Consider the following 17,559-nt stretch of genomic DNA (forward strand, 5'->3'; position numbering starts at 1 on the left):
TATAGTACTGAAAGAGGTTTTTCTGTGAGTGATCAATTGCTTTGCTTTGAGAGAAAAGGTTTGTGTTTCCTGAGGACAGATGCAGAACAGTTTTTAACATCAGTGAAATCCTGTATGAGCTGAACCTTTGCCACAAGCCTATTAATAGGGAGGAAGGCAGGCAGGCAGGCAAGAAGGCACGAAGGAAGGCAGGAAGGCAGGAAGGAAGGAAGGAAGGAAGGGAAATGTACTGATCCTGTTTGTGTCTGGCAAACCCAGCCAGGAGCAGCAAAGCATTAAAAGCAAATATTCAACTGGAAGTACAGATGCTGAGAGCCCAGGGAGAAGTGTGGTGATTGTGTTCATCATCACCAAGCTCTTCCATGACTCCCTTGGGGTGGTTGCAATGACAACACCAAAGCAGACAAGAATGGTGAAAGAGTGGCAGTTTTAGACCAGCTGAGGAAAAGATGCTTTCTAGAGAATAAAAAAAGCTAATGGGAAAAAGCACTGGCATAATTCCCTGAAAGTGTATTTTATTTATGACATTGCTTAACAAACACAGTACCATTAATAGAATTAATTTAATTGACTCTTTTACTTAAAAAGAGTAATGGACATTAATTATAAATGGTAAATGGCAGAGAATTTATTTGGGGACTTAAAGTAATTCTTAAGAGCTGAGTACAGGTTTATGCATGTTTAGATTTATGTGTAGAAATGGGGAGTCACCTTTGACACTGGAATATGTCACTCTGACTCTTAAATGGCATTATTGTGCTCAGGTCACAAAACAAAGAATAGTTCAGACTCGTGTTAAAGGTAACTCAGGCAAAGGGCTTTACACACTTCAACAGGATCAACAAATGTAATTAGATTAGCCAAAAAATTGAGTGAACACATTATAAACGATCCCTTAGTAACGTTATATTTCAAGTTTCCTGACTGTTTACATAATAGAGGAGATGCATCCACCATCACAGGGCGAGTCAGCTTCTCGTCTCACTAATGGAGTACATCGGGGTGTAGAAAGGTTCTGGGGAATAACATATTTTGTGCCTGTGATATATTTTAAGATCTATACTAGGAAATATTGCTAAGGACAATTGGTCATTTTAAAAGGAAAAAGGTGGAAATGGAGGGAGGGAAAGATCATTAGAGGTTGGATATAATCGCTTATTTATGCAAAACCAGGAATAGTTGGTAAACATAATCAAACCATTTAAAAATATTGCTCAGTATTCTTTTTCTGAAGTAAAATAATTCTTTACAGCAATATTGGCAAAAGAGAGCCAAATGCAGGTGAGGATCTAACAGCAGAAAAGGATCTAACTTATGATTTCTAAGACTTGGATCTATAGGATGCCTTTTGTAATTCTTGAGTCTGTTTTATTTGGCACCATGCCTTTATAGCATAGCTGCTGGAGAGTTTTAACTGAGACTACTTAAAAGGATATGCTCTTCATGACGTGTTAAGTGGCATTTCCCCTTTGGCTAATTAGGAGCAAGTGTTAATTTTTTTGATTTGTACATAGCCAAGATATTCTGTGAAAGTGAGCTAATTTCAGTCCTACTTCACATCAAGCATTATTCTTTATCTGAACTCTAGCTGAAGAACCCCAGGCCAAGTTCTCACTTATGCCAGGTTAAACAAAAACTAAAGAAAAACTCAATGGAGAACCAATTAAATAGAGTGGTAGGAACATTTTTCATCTGGTATTGTTAAAGGTATGATCTTCAAAGATGCTGAGCATCTATGTGCAGCTCCTCTGACACCGCAAAAGCTGCAAGCGATGGCTTTGCCATGAGACCACTGGAGTTGGCAAGAGTTAACATGGTCACTGGCCTGCTCTTTCTTGCAGGAAATAAGAGGTCTTTTGCTTTTGTATGTTTAAATTCTTGCTTTTAAGCAGTGACTTATGATTTCACTTCTCTATGGATAAATCTCTTGTGACACTGTGTTCCTATGGTCAAAGCCCTCTAGGTCTCACGCCTGTTGGAAGAGCTCTGCAGTAAGTGATCTCATACATTTAGGATGGGGGAAAAAACCAACAAATTGTCTCCCACAGCTAAGTGATCCCACCAAGTAAATCAGGCACATTGGAAACAGAGCTGCTGGGCTCCAGCTTCTCCAGGGACTCCAAAATTACACTGTCTTCACTCCTGGCTCCTGGCTCTGCCCCTTCTCCATCACACTAGTCACTTTCACCCCACAACAAACAGGTTCTGCTTCATTTTCACACCACCTCCATCTGTGTCTTCACCTCTTATATTAACGTAGCCCCAGTGTAAACTTTCCACTCATTATTTCTCCCTCTTTTTCTTCTCCTGACTTGTCTCAGCACATTTCTGTATTTCTTGTTGCTGAGGAAACTCTGCCCTTTTCCTCAGACAAAGGGAAAACACCTCCAGGGCTCTTTTCCTGATGTTTCTTTCTGTATCACTCAATTTCTTTCTTTCTTTCTTTGCTGTTGTTTCACGAAGAAATGTAATAATGAGATTAAGACATGAGAAAAAAAAGAGAAGAAGAACACAAGACCAGAAGGGCTTGAGCAGCTGAGTGTGTCCCTCTCTTTTTTCCCAGTCAGGTCCTATGAAAAGGGTACCATCAGTCCCTTTGCTATCTGCTGGGAAGGGAGCGCAGCCAGCCTCATTCCCTTCGCCATAAGGCAGGAAAACTGCTAAATACTGTGAAACAGCAGCGCAGTCTTACCCTGTCAAAGGCTGAACCCCTGCTATATGCTGCTATGGGCTGCTATCTGTACCACAGGTACAGACCACAGGTTTAGGCAAATACGCGCATTTTCCCTGACACAGCTTATCCATTTTGAGCAATTCATAGGACGCTAATTTGAGTAACTGAGTACAAGGATAATTAGCAATCATGTCAGTGATAGTACATTTATTCAAATTAAGTCAAATGTGAGTAATCTCTGGATGTTTTTTTTTTAGCCAGCACAGAGGAAAATCATTTAGCAGCTAATTTTAGACTTGTCTGAAAGAGAAAAACAAATTCTAGATGGTATTCCTGCTTTACATGTTAAGAAGACCCTGGGCTTCCAGGAATAATATTTTAAAAATATTCAGAAAATTAATTTTCTCATTTTTCTGCCCAGTTATGGAAGAAAAGGTTTTGATCCAATTGGTCTCCTAGTTTCTTTTCCCTCCCACTCACCTTGTGGGTGGGATGTCTGCTCTCCACACCAGGGGTGAGGAGCCATACTGCAGCTTGTTGCAGGCATGGACACTTAAGTTTACAGCCATTTGGTTCCCTGGATGTGGAAGTTGCTTGAGTTGATTTATAGCCCTTAGTGAGTATTTTTTGGGTAATACTGCAGCTTCTCACTAATGAAATTCCTGCACATGAACTCCTGTGGGACTCTTGCAAGTAATTTTACTGCAAGTATTTTACTGCTCCTCTGGCAAAGGGCGAACACAGGCAGAGAGGTACCACAGCTGGATGCCAAAGATGGTTGATGGATGGACTCCAGGTAGGGTCCTTTCCAACCAGCCTTCAGTTTCTCTGGGACCATGTGATTGTGACCTCCCTCTTCTCAAATGAGACCTTTGCACCTCACCTTTGTACTGGCCACCTCCATCCAGGTGTACAACTTGCCCTGGGTTTGCTGTGCCCTGCTGGCCCATGGTGTCTGCATGCACCAGCAAGCAGCTTGTACTGGGGCAGTTCTGCATGGTTTGAAGGCCTCATACGTGGCAGGAAACCCTGGTCCCTCATGCACTTCCCGAGGGAGGGTCCACACAGCAGTCAGTGCCCACCTTGCACATGAAGGTTTCTGTTCTTTCTTGAAACCCTCCCCTGTCAGATCCCTCTGCTTTGCTGATGGCTTAGGAGGGACAGGGCTTCCCAGGGCTCTGGCCAGGCTGTTGTTGCTGTCTGCATGCCCAGGGCACAAGACCAAACTGCTCTGTGTTTCAAGAGCAGCTGGGACTAAAGATATGCTTTTACCCTCCTGTCTGTCCCCTGAGTCTGATCTCTGCCCTGAAAGCCACCTCCTGCCCCATAGAGATCCTTTCTGAGGTACCAGGAACAGGCTGGGTCTGGGATGGGCTGCCCTGAAGCTTTCCCCAGCTTTGAGGTAGAAACAAGACTAGCATCACCTCCACTTAGAGTAATCAATTGGCATGCGCCAAGGATTACTGCAGGAATCAAATCAAACAACATTAGTTAATTAACATTAGTTAATTTGAAAATCCTATAGTACATAAGTTAGAATTTAGTGAGTCCTACCCATTTATTCCTTTATAATGGGAAGGTATATAGTAATATGAAGTCAACACATTAAACCAATCCCATTTTAGTTGATGTTTCCAAGCAGAGATTTTTTCAAAGATTTCTACCCACCCAGTCCCTGATGAAAACCCATGTGTGCCACTGGTGCTGGTGCCAGGACAGTGGGGACCTAAGCAAGCTGGGAAGAGTGTTCAGCATTGCTCTGATTTGGATGAAGGATGGCACACCTTCTTCATCAGGACTGCCTCTGCCTGGTGTTCTTTTGCTGGGCTCACTTTGCCTCGAAGGAACAAACACTGGCTTTGCAGATCTTGGAGAGCTCTAGGGTCCTTTCCTTGATTTTCCTCAGAGGGTAGCAGAGTTAGATTCTGTTGCGCATACCTCTATTAACTGCTTTAAGAGAGATCCACATCTTCAAAAGAAGCCCATAAAACATGCAAACAGACATGCATTATTTAGAGACAGCTGCTGCAGTAATGACCATGTGCAAAGAATAACAGAGCCTCAAACCCTAAGCACCACATCCTCATGGAAGTCTCTGCGGATGTAACCCTAAGATCCCATTAGCCTAATGGGACTAAATACATCCAGTGATTTTATCATTTTGCAGTTCAAAACTCACTTTCTGCCCTTATTTCCATCTGTTTGGATCAAGCCTGGGAATTTTTTCACTGAGAGACAGACTGGCTCATATTTGGATCAACATATTTTTCTGAGTGCTTGAGAAAACTGTTACCACATGCACTGAGTCCCAGATAATGGACAATGACAGTTTCGGACAGATTTGGCCTAACAGTGGAAAAACACGTTATCAGTGATGGCTTGTACTAATTAAATCTACCTCCCTAGAATCAGGCCATATGTGATATTGATTTGTTCAGTCACAGGGTTTCCCACTGCAGATATAATGATAATGCAGAGGCAGCATGCTGAGTGGCTCTCAGCAGCATATCAGAGCAAAATACACAGCAGACACACACCACCAAGAGGCAGAAGACTGAAAAAAAAGCACTAGGCAAAGCTCTAGAAGTACCACTTACGTGACCCTGATGAAAGCTCCGAAGGGGAGCTCTTTGTGTGCTGGTTTAGAAAAGCAAAAATCTGTTCAGCTTTCCATGCCCAAGGCATTGCTCTTTGGGTAATTGCTCGCTGAAAACCAGTGACTGTTTCTGTTGCATTTTCTGGGTGAAATTGGAGACCAAGCAGTCACTCAAGGGAGCAGGAGAAGGGCTGATCCCTGTAGGGGTCTTGCGAGACACTATTTCTTGCATGACCATGTATGAGCTGAAGTAGAGTGCCAGTGGCCCCAGGCACAGGCATTTATCACCCTGCCAGACACAAGGCATCACTTCTCACCATGAAACCACAGAAGTTACATGTTCTTTTGATAACTGAGCACTGAGAAAAGCTCAGTGACCTTTAGATGTTTGGACTCACTCCAGTCTGCACTGCAAAGGTGACGGAGGATGTTGCATGGGCACTCCCACATGGGCTGTTCTGCCAAACCAAACTGAGCTGAGTCCAGAAGATCCAGAATGTAAATTCTGGCGTTAAACCCATGTTTCTCGTCCCATTCCAGGGCAAAAGTTAAGATGTATAATTTTGAACAATATCAGAATGAACCACTTCAGCACTTGCAGAATCAGAGTACCTTGTTTTGGCACACTGAATTGATCTTGTTGCTAAGTTCATTTGATAGTTTCCACTGCTTCATGGGAATTTCAGCTCAGGGTTGATGATTACCTTATCTCTGTAAGCAAAAGGATGGAACAAATTCAGGATGCTGTGACCTCCAAACACACTCAATGGGACAAACCATTCTCTATAAACCCTGCCCCATGAGAGGAAAGAAAAGGGAAAGAAGTTAGGACTCCCTGAACCCTGCAAACTCAAGACAATTCACAGAACATTGTGACTTACTTTAAGTCTGTGAGAAAAGATATTTTCCCCAGGAAAATGCTGGGGTTTTCCTAATAATTATTTTTCTTTTAAATGGCTTTCTAATCAAAGTTTACAGGTCTACTCTGATTCTGAAAAAAAGAAAACTGTAATAAGAAATTAAGTTTTTCAAATCTTCATAATAAGGTAGGAACACTTCTCCAGCAACAGAAACATAAATAAATGTATGCCTATTTTCAAATTATTAATTTAATATTTAAATACAAACAAAACTCTGTTTCTTCCTTTGATGCAACATCATCTTCCCCCTTAGGACCAGATGAATGGACAGAAATGAAGGAGAGCTATGAGCTGCTAATGCGTCACTTAGTTTCCAGCAGTGCCTTAAACAATAAGGATTTAACCTTGGAAGACTGTAGAGATGGGTGAAGTTTTTCAGTGAAAATCAGCAAAAATCCCTTGCTTTTCTTGAAACTTGCAGGAAACCCGAGGAGCTTTTGTGAGATCCACTTTCTTCCCATAAAGCATAATATAAGAGGGACTGCACAACACTGAGCTTGAACAGCATTCAGAGGAGAAAAAAAGAACTCCAAAGCTACCAGGCCATAAGTATTCTGCTCTCTGTTACTTGATAAAAGGGTCATTTCAAAATAACTCCAAGGTTTTCACTAAACCACTTGCAGAGACATCCATAGGCACGAGGGAGGTTTCAAGAGGGCTTTCTCAAGGGTTTCTGACCCTGTGCCCATTCCCATTATCCCAGTGAGGGCAGAAGGTAGTTATCCAAACACAACACCCACAGAGATGTCCATCTGGGCAGAAGCTTAGCTTGCATGGCATCTAAGAGATGAACTGAACAGGCAGTACCTCCCCCTTTGAATGCAAATCTGAGCCCCAGGGGTAGATTTGAGCTTGTTACATTTGTGGTGGATCCCTCCCCACCACCTCCTCAAAGGAAAGCATCCTGTGAGCCTGATTTTAGTTTGTTATAGGCCATGAGGCGGTCACAGTGCTGGCCATAGCAAACAGCCTTACATTAATGTGTGAGATAAGACCATGGGCTGTGCTGTCTCACACACAGCTGAGAATGCTGCTCCCATTCATCTTCCTTTCCTTTTTTTTTACTTTGAAGGCAAACAGTTCACCTCAACTTTGAATCTTGAGTGTAAATTTGGCTTTCCTTAGCCTTATAAAATATTTTAATCTATTCCTTTCCAACTGCCAGATATAGCCAGAATTACCACTAATGGGCTACAATACATTAAGTTTTATGACTTGATGACTGACACTGTTTATAGCACAGAGGTTTTCATTTATGTACATTCTGTTTGTCTTGATCCCCAAACCTCAAATTTACTAGCTAAGAAGGGCTGCCAGAGCTGATATAGGGAGTAGTATTTAAAATACATTTGTCATCCAAAATAAATCTGTGATATGAAGTGTCTCTCTGGGGGTTCCATAGAAAAAGAGTTATCAAAAAGCTTTTTTTGCAGGAGCTGTGCAATTATGCAGCTCATGTATACGTACACAAATGTATATGTGTACCAAACAAGTCCTGAGGACTCATCTACCATACAGAAATAAAATTTACTTCAACCAAATGTATAGTTTTCTGAAGCTACAGATTATTCTAGTGCCCAGAAAAATAAGGTAAAATAAAATGGAGATCCACATTTCAGTAAAGGTTATTTGGTTTCATGTGTCTAGCTTTAGGTGTCTGTGGCTTTACTTTCAAATGTACTGCAATCCAGAACCTTCCACAGACTTAACCATACTTTAACAGCCATGAAACTGTGGTACCAATTGACATCTACAACTATCCCATCTCATTCCACATGAAGTAACTTGCCTGAGGTCATGCAGGATTTTGCAAAAAAACCCCTAAATTCACCTGACTCACATCCTCTCAGTCTCTATGGTTTTTCATCACCTTTGCTAGGAGTGCAGCACAGGGCAGTGCTCTGCAAGAAGGAGATGAAATACCCCTGAACAACAGGCACATGCAGGAAAATTTGCCAAAGGCCTTGAAAATCAGCTGAGGAGGCATTTCATGGGATGACCCAAAACAAGCAAGGATGTAGAGATTGTCTGGAAATCTGAAGGTAGAGAGAAGAAATTTTTATGGGTTACTACATTTAGAAACCTTGATCAATGATAAACCATTACTGGGGCCTGGTTTTGAACAAAATTTTGTTGAGAGTCAAAACTAAATTGTCATAAAAAAGGGATTTCAGTGGACATGATGAAATACAACTGAGATGCCGTCAGTCCTTGAATACTTGAGCTTATGTAAATTTTGTATAATAGTCAAGCATGATATGGAGTAAAGATCCATATTTATCTCTACAGTAACATTTGGGTTTAAAAATGTAAAGGAAAGCCATGTGCTCCAAAGCCATGCAGAGACTTGGTTTTACTTTGCAGATTCAATAAATTGGTCACTTCAGTGTTGCACATTTTTTTTCTAGGTAGCCCTTAAGAGGATCTTACTACAGTAACAGAGCAGCTGGTCTCACATGATTTGCCTGGGTCTCCTTTCCTTTTCACTGCAGATGTTAGAGCTCCTCCTGCACCTAATGCACGTATCCTTTCTGTTCCCTGCTTTCCATGACCATTTAGCCCCACAAAGTCCACGTGTGCCATTCACCCCTTCCCAAGGACACTGCCATGTCTCCTTCTAGTGAGGTCCCATCTCACCCACCTCACCCTTCCCCAAACTGTGCAGCCAAGCCTCCAGCAGGGCACAGGACTCGCACTCTGTAGCACATTGGACCAGACAGTAACTAAGTCCTTTCAGCCTTAAAGCCTATGGCTGAATACAGTGATATCCATAAGGAGACGACAATTGAAGATGGGAATTTCATGTGCATTTCAGTACCCAAAGCTGCTGCTGTGGTACCAGGATAAGCTGGGCTGGTGCAGGCTCAAGCCTGAGCGGAAGAACCATAGGGCAGTCCATTCCTTTCGGCACTCAGGAATGAAGACAGGCACTTGGTGCACTGAGCTGGAGATTTAGTCATAGCAGAAAGCAAACCAGCCTCATTTCCTGGGAAAAGGATGTTAAAAGTAATTGCACTGACTACGGAGAATTTTTCTTCCAGTTCTGAAGAGAAATTATACCACTGCAGTGTTCACAGGTACTGAGTGCAGAGGAATTAATTGAAGACAAAATAGCAGCTGTGTATTGGTCTTTAACAGCCTGGGAAACTCCCCCCTTTTCCCTGGATTTGTATAGCACTGAGTTGTGCCTCCTTCTGTAAAGCTCTTCAGCTTTGAGTGTGTTCACCACAGGTTGATAATTCTTCCTTCATGGTAGCACTTGGGCAAAATCTAACTGCCTTCAGCATTTATATACAGGGACCTTTAACCTCAGGTAAGGGAGTGGTTATTAAAAATACAGGAGGCAGATTTACAAAGGTGCTGCCAAGGGCCCAAGGTGGCTGAGTGCTGGAAAGAAGGAAAACACCACATTTCATTTTTTCAGAGTATTCCTTGCAGCAGGCACCGGTGGGAGCACTGACACACAGTGGACCTGGGGTGCTTCTCTGCCTTGACCTGTCAACCAATGGCACACCTATCTTCTCTGTGGGAGCAAAATGTAGTGAAATATACTGGTGTGTGAGGGCATAGACTGGCAAAAATGGCAAGCAGGAGAATAAATCTGAGGTGCTCTGGGCATTTTCTACTTCGCGGGTAGACTTGGTTTAAAAAAGACGGCTGTGTCCATGTCAAGGGCGCACCAGGCTAGTTGGTCTGGGGTGGGTGACTAAAGTCCCCTCAGCCTCCCTGCTAAATCTGTTTGAATGGTAGGTTCATTAGGCAAAAGAAAAAACCAACCAAACAAGCTGGGGACCAGAGGGAGAAAAGAGAGAGAAAGAAAGGGAGAAATAGAAAAGAGCAGGGAAGTAAAATTCAAGACTGCATGAATCTTCTAAGGGTCTTACAGGCCTTGGGATTTGTTAAGCAATCCTGGTTCTGAGAGTTGACTGGTGTGAAAGTTTAGAGTGTTCTAGGAGGAACTGACAGACTTGTAATTACCCCTGAAGGACTGATGAAATGTGTGGAGCTTTGCAGCGTGCCTGTGAGGAAGCCCCACCAGGTTAATCTGCCTATGTTGCTTTTACAGAGCATTTCCCTTTGCCTGTCTGACAGGGCTCATCCACAACTCTTGACAAACAACTAGAGAAAGAAAAGATTGTTATATTTTTCAACCTGTGAGTAAATCTCCTTTCTTTATCTCCCTTATTCATAAACAAAATTGAGATGCTTGCCCAGCAAAGATGATAATGTTTGTTATTCAATAGCTTATTGTTGAAAATTTCTGTTTCCTGCTGCTAGGAAAAACAAAGTCTCATAATTTTCTATTCAATTATCTCTTCTAGCAAGTCATTTAAATGTAAGGCTTTTCTGTGGTTTTGTTTGTAAACAGAGCAGGGTGTTAGATGAGCTGTGGACTGGTGCTGCCTGGGCAGAGTGGTGGCACACAGACGTCAGAGGCACGAGGCTGGCTCTTGAAAGGGGTGCTGGGCACCAGGGCCTCAAGGTGTCAATGGCCATTGGTGATCTCCAAGGTAGTTCTGCTCACAGAGAAGACTGCAGCATGGGCTCATGTCTCCTTAAATAGTAAGGGATTCAGGGATAATGGTATGATTTTGCCCAGGGAGCTCTACATGCCTGTGAGAACATAGCTTTTAGCAGTATGAGGGGTTACACATGGAAGTCTTAGCCTTTAAACCTATTTTGAAAATAATTAGAAGGTCACAAAGTTATTTGAAGCTACTTGTCTCCTCCTTTATACATTTTTAATTATATTTGGTAATTTCAGATGGAAGAGAGCTCTTATGTAATGTTTGGATGTGTACTTCTTGAATAATTAATTGCACCCTGAAAGGGATGATTTGGTCAACCCAAACATGATTTGTTATTTGTCTAATGTGGGATATTTCCATTTGTGCAATAGTCATTGTGTGAGATAAATTACAAAGACTGCATTTTAAAATAAATTCTAAAAATAAAGAATTAAGAAAGTCTTGCTACATTCCTCACAGTACCTGAGATGTAAAAGCCCAGTATTCACTAACATACACCACATTTATTTTTTTACTTCTGGCTCACAGTTACTGTGAGAGGGCATAAACGACCCTCTACTGCAGAGAAGTGCTCTACATCCACAGCAATACAAACAGAACTTGTCTAAACGTTTCTCAGTATAAAGATAGGTAACTGCAGCCTTGTCACCTGCGTGGGGACCCCTCACATTTCTTTATCTCAGCAGATCCCGCAGCCACTCAGCCAGTAGAGAGGAAGACCTGGGATCTGTGGACTGCTCTTCCAGGCGTATATGTACTCCATCTAAAATGAAACATCTTCAACAGCAACCACTGCTGCTCCAGAAGTCCAGTGGCTCCAGAGAGCACAGAGTGTTTCTGACTAAAACTTAGAGATGGGCACTCTGTCTGCCTCTCAGATGACTCCCCAGCTGGTGGGTAATTCTGTCAGCACCGTGTGCTTGGGGAATGCAAAGCTCTGTGCTCTGGGCAGTATGAACATCTCCTATCATCATGAGTAGGTGTAGGTTCACCTCATGTGTAAACCCCAGAGGAGAGCTGAAAGTCTGGATGTTGCCATACCATCGTGATTGAGAGTGCTCTGGCTGTTCTCACTAACAGGTACTTGAATATCTGAATAATTTAGACAGAAATAGCAGCAGTGTGAAGTCTAAACCCAAAAATTTTAATCCTGGAATCCCTTTGGGGTGTTTCAGCACAGGTGAAAAGGGCATTTCAGAAAGGATTTGGCCAACCAAGGCATGAGTAGCACCTGAAAAAATTACACAGGACAGTATAAATCATTACCTGTATGCTCCCCTGTATTGTACCAGCCCAGGCATAGTGCAATGTAAATACAGGATCTTAATGGTGGTGACTGTGTAAAATCAGTTCCTTGGAGCTATTAACACTGAGGTTTGACAGAATCATGGGTCTTTGAAATAGGTCTTATAAATGTACATATATATTGTAGAAGAACACATACCTGTAAATTCTCTTTAGGCATGCACTCCACACAGATTGCTGCTGAATGTTTTTAATTTTTTTTTATTTGTGGATAGGAGAAGAATTTATCATGGTTATCTCAAAATCTGCAATTAATCACTATTTTTACACTAAGGAGGACTTAATGGAGGACAGAAAACATTTTAGAGGGTCAGGGATATTACAGAAAACAGTATTTGTATCTTACAAATTTAAACATCTTCTATTTCCAAGTTACCACCCATAGGTCAGATTCCCAAGAGCTGACTAAAAGTAGTTATATTGCTCTGCACTCTGTGGTGGGGCTGCCATGGAGCTAATTGTCTGTTCCTGAAGATACAAACCTGCTTTGAAGATATAAACTGGCTCTTCAGTTCTACTGGGGCATCTCTGGAGAAATGTATTCATTTTTTTCTCACCATGGAAGCAATTCCATGTGAACATTTAGGGAGACAGATGCCTGCACCCATCCCTCAAATGTTTTAAACCCTCTGCTCAGCCTCAGCAGCAAACACTTTCCCTGCATTCTTTGCACTGGGAGAGAGGCTCTGGCAGGAGAAGCCTCAACCTGACCCCCAAAACACTGACACTTTTAAGAGCAGGCCACATTTTTGCTGGCAGGACGAGGACACTTCCACACTGGAGTGTCAGGGAAGCCACAGAGCAAGTGGGTTTTGGAGAAAATCTCTTCCCCAGCACCTCCAGCTGAAGCAGTACAATCCCTAGGGAGGCTGCAATAACAGCTTATGCCGGATACTGGTAATGAACCCTGCGAGGGGGCGAAGGGTTAATGGAAAACTGACTCTCCTTCACATGGAAACGATTTAAAACCTGCAGATTACAGTAACTGCCCATTGATTTTTAGTGGGATGAGGGCAGCAGGAGGAACATGTCACATAACTCATGGCTGGTACTGGGGGACTGATGTGCAGAACTGGAGAGCTTGGAGCAGTGACGGTGGCTGGAAATAAAACCAAACAGGAAAGGGAGGCAACAGGAGAGACGGCCTGAGCAGTGATGTAAGTGATGCAGACAGATTGGGCAACTTCCTACGGGGGCATGATCCTTGGATAGCACGGCTGGCAGAAAGGTGCCACGTGCAGGGTGCCGGGGCATTGAGGAGCTCGTGCGTCTCTCCAGCTCCCAGAGCTGCTGGCACCACTCCTGCAGGGAAAAGAAATGGGACTGTGTGGGGAACTTGCTTTGCATAGTTGTGTGGGTGGGATGAACCTCGAGGTACAGGGAGTCACAGAGGTTTTGTGCTGCTGCTGACAGGAATTTTAAAAAGCAGTAGCATTTTGTATAAATGTTACATTTGAATCTCTTTGACATTTTCCCCTTGGTGCTAATTATTCCCAGCAGCTTCTCACCCATGCAGCAAATGCCTGGCATTGTGACAGTTATTAAAAACCTGTAAACAGGCTCTGGTGGAAAGTGCCTGGAGTCACCTTGCCATGTTAAAGAGAAACTGTCAAATAAGCAAAACCAAATTGAATCTGAACCCCACTTAGGCAGCTTCAGAGACTTCTCAGAGGCAGAGGCTCAGGTAGGATCTTATCAGTAAGTATGTGACAGGAAGGTGTAGATTAGATGGAGCCGAAGTCTTCTCAGTGGAGTCCAATGACAGGACAAGAGGCAGTGGGAACAAAACACAGGGAAAATTCCCTGAAACACAAGGAATTCCAATTAAACATAAGAAAACCCATTTAAACTGTGAGGATGGTCAAACACTGTCACAGGTTGCCTGGAGAGGTGGTGGGGTCTGCATCCTTGGAGACACTCAAAAGCCACCTGGGCATGGTCCTGGACAATCAGCTGTATGTGACCCTACTTGAGCAGGGGGGATGGACCAGGTGACCTCCAGAGGAGCCTGGGCTGCTCTGCAGTTCTGAGTTTCTGTGTGCAAATGTGCTGTTCCTGTTGAGAAACAGCTCTGAGAGGCACCACCCGAGGGGTGTGAAGTACAAGGGATCTGCTCACTCAGAAGAAGCTGGTACAGCACTGGCTCCAGTCCTCTCAGGAGTGTGATTAATGCTGTTGGGAGTCAATTAAATACTCACCTGGAGTAGGTATTTCAGCCTAGCTAGGGCTGGGTTCCATCTTCATGATGGCATTGCACTGGCTCAAGATGCCATTGATGTTTTGGCTCCAAAGCTTGTTCATTTTCTCATATGAAAAGTTGCTTGGTTTATTTGGGATCCTAAAACCTGATTCAGCAAGGAGCTTGGCTGGCTGCCCTGCAGAGCCCAAACTTTAGGGCTTTTGTCTTTGGCATGTTTCTCATCTCATAGGCTGTGGTGAACCACACTTAGATGGCATCCATGTGTGGCCCGTGGTCCAAGTGTTGACAACCATCTGCTTCTGGGGTTCTCAGATATTGTCACAGAAGAGGAAAGCAGAGGTTTGAGAGACTCTCTCTTTTCACCCATGGTCTCTGAGGTGGCTCTGGACTTGTACAAGCACAGGAGGCTCCAGTACTCTGTAGGCACAGGAGCTGCAGCACTGCTGATAATCACAAGCCCTGAGCCCTGAACTGAACTTTGTGCACATGCCAGTATTACACAGAAAGAGTCATACTGAACTGGGACAAAGCATTCATTTCAGTGTACCTGCCCAGGGTCAGGCTGCAGTAATTCAGAGCCTTAGCGTGAAGATGTTTCTTGAAAACCATTGTGTTTATTAGCCATTTACAGACCTTTCTGCTGTGATTTTGTACAATCCAGCTTTAAGCTCTTTTAGTACTTCTTAGTCTCTGCTCAGCTGATGCTGTCAGGTTCTGCAGTTCAGTTTTGTGCTACAGAAAACACACTTGCTGTATTAGAACTACCCTGGCAAGTTTGTTTTCTATCTCTCTGTACCCAGGCTACAAAAGAGAGAAAAACCACTCCCTACCCCGCTTGTGCTCTTTCAAATGGATACTTTTAGCTTGTTTAGTCTTTCATGGAACAAAAGACTGTCCCAAAGTCTTACAGATCCTTAACACCCTTTGCATTGTTTCTGTCTTTAGAAATAAAATGGAGCAAATTCTGGAATATGTTACTTTTTAATCTGAAAGGAAAATATTTCCTACTTAAATGAGTGCCGACAAGCAAAGAATCTGACTCAGGTCACTGAGTTTAATGTCTGCATTCAAAATGCATCTCTTCACATGGGATACAGGCAATGGAAGGAACCTGGCTACATTATCACTTCTTGGGGTCTCTTCAGTCCTGCAGCAGGGCCCTTCTGCAGTTCAGTCCTGCCCTTTCCAGCACATGGAGAGACGCAGTGCAGAACTTACGATGTTTGCCCATGGAGCCAAAAGCTACATTAGCCATGTTATTTAAAATAGGCTGTAATTTCAACTGTTTTGGGATCTTGCCTGTGGGCAGGTGGATGGTAAGGTAGGAGTTAACCCACCCACTCAGAGTCCCAGTTCTGCAGCGGCCGAAGAACAAGAACAAATTCATGCACAAGGAACCAAAGCAGTCAATTGCAGTATGAGCATGTCCATCGTTAGGGTAAATCCACAATTCTCTATTCTAGAAGGAATGAATATGACAGGAAATTCTCAGAAAGGTTTACTAAGACTGACTCCAACATGGAGATCAGTATTGACATCCATGAGCATATGGCTGCATACAGTAATGTGAGCACAAAAATTTGCACAGACTTTGGTACCTCAGTACCTGTGTTTTCTGCATTTCTACAATCTCTACCCTCTTCATTGCAACCCATCTGATCTTCCAGGATTTTCACTCAAGAAATCAGAAAGATTTTAAGAAAGAAGTGGCTGAATTGCTAACAAAGGTCACAAAACCACTCATAATAAGCAACACCTACGGTAATGCTGGAAGGACAGCAAGTATTTTACGAGTTTTTGAAAGACTGGCAGAACAATTATGAGCTTCTAAAGCAAGGTTTAAGTGTTAATCATACCGCTTGGGTGAACAAGGGGCAAGCCATAGTAGAGGTAAGCCAGCTCTTATAAAACAAAATCGAATCTTTTCAGACATTTGAACTGCACTTGACAGAGTTTCTCACAAGAATATAACAAGCTGGTAACTATAGTATGATTATCCACATTTTATTTTGTTAAAAATGTATTTCACTGTTTATTAAGTGTGAAGTCATTCCAGTACTAGCATTTGTAGGCTCAGATGTTTTAGTTAAGATAAAATCCATCAACAGGAAAATTCTAGCCTGAAGAAACAGCAACAGAAAGAGAAACAACAAATTAGTAACTTGGTTTGTCAGGACAAGAGATAGACTTTTTCAGCAGAGCTTCATGGCTGGGCAGAATGAGGCCATGGGACCACAGCATAGGCTGCATCAAACCACAGCACCTGGAGCACAGCTCCCACTCTGCTCTGTGTAAAGGGCTCCCTCAAGGAGCTTGCAAACAGAATCTTTGCAACGTAAGAAGTCTTAAGAAGTCTTTGGAAAAAAAGGCTGGTGAACTGGCCAACATCACCCATCAGCACTTGTGACTGACTGTCCTTAGAGCTACCAATGCCCCTGGAGATACAGCTGAGCTTGACCTGCTCCAGGCTATTACTTCACGTTTGTGTTTACTCAGGGTTACTCCTCACATCATTTCTGCTGCCTTGCTAGCCTGGGAATGGCTACTTTGAAGGAGGACCAGTGAAAGCTTTCCTTAAGACCATTGAGGAACTCACGAGATCTTCAGTCCTGCAATGTTTCCATCCTTCCTGAGGGATATGTGCTGGATTTCCTGCCATTCTCCCAGGCTTTTGGGGAGCAGGTAGCAGACAGTGTCACGCAGCACCCCTGTGAAGATGGGGTGCAGTGCCTGTAGAACTAGGGCAACACGTGAGCTCCTGCTATGAGGACCTTGATGGGGTTCATTATAAACTGTCTGATTAGACCTTCATCTGGAGGATGTCCCAGCTAGAAATGCATAAATGAGAAGTGGGCACAAACCAGTTGATGATGCACAACAACCTTCCCAGCAGAAAATTTTCTTTATTGGCTTTTTATTAATTAACAATCTGCTTACACTATTTTTTTTCCTGTAAGTTGAGTGTAAAATATTAACAGCCTAGTGCTTTCAACTTTCCTGGAGTTGTTCTGTTTAACAGTCAGGCACTTAAGCCTTCAGACTTACAAAAAGCATTGCTTTAAAATTTTATTTCTCACAGGAATAGCTTAGCATTGGTTTTTTTTTTAGCTTACAAAAGCAGCATGCCTATAGATTTTCCATAAAGAATGTTTCATTAAACTCCATTGATGTAATTTCCCATCACTCCTCTCCATGCCTGTTTTCCAAACCAGTTCTTCCTTTCTTTGAAAGCAAGTCCTTTAGGCCTCTGTATGCATTTGCATAATGCCTACTTATCTTTTCATCTTTAAATAAATTATTTCTACTGTTTCTTTTCCCCTTGTGTTCAGAACTAA

The sequence above is a fragment of the Corvus brachyrhynchos genome, unplaced genomic scaffold, assembly GCF_000691975.1.
Source record: "Corvus brachyrhynchos isolate BGI_N302 unplaced genomic scaffold, ASM69197v1 scaffold103, whole genome shotgun sequence".
NCBI classification, from domain to species: Eukaryota; Metazoa; Chordata; class Aves; order Passeriformes; family Corvidae; genus Corvus; species Corvus brachyrhynchos.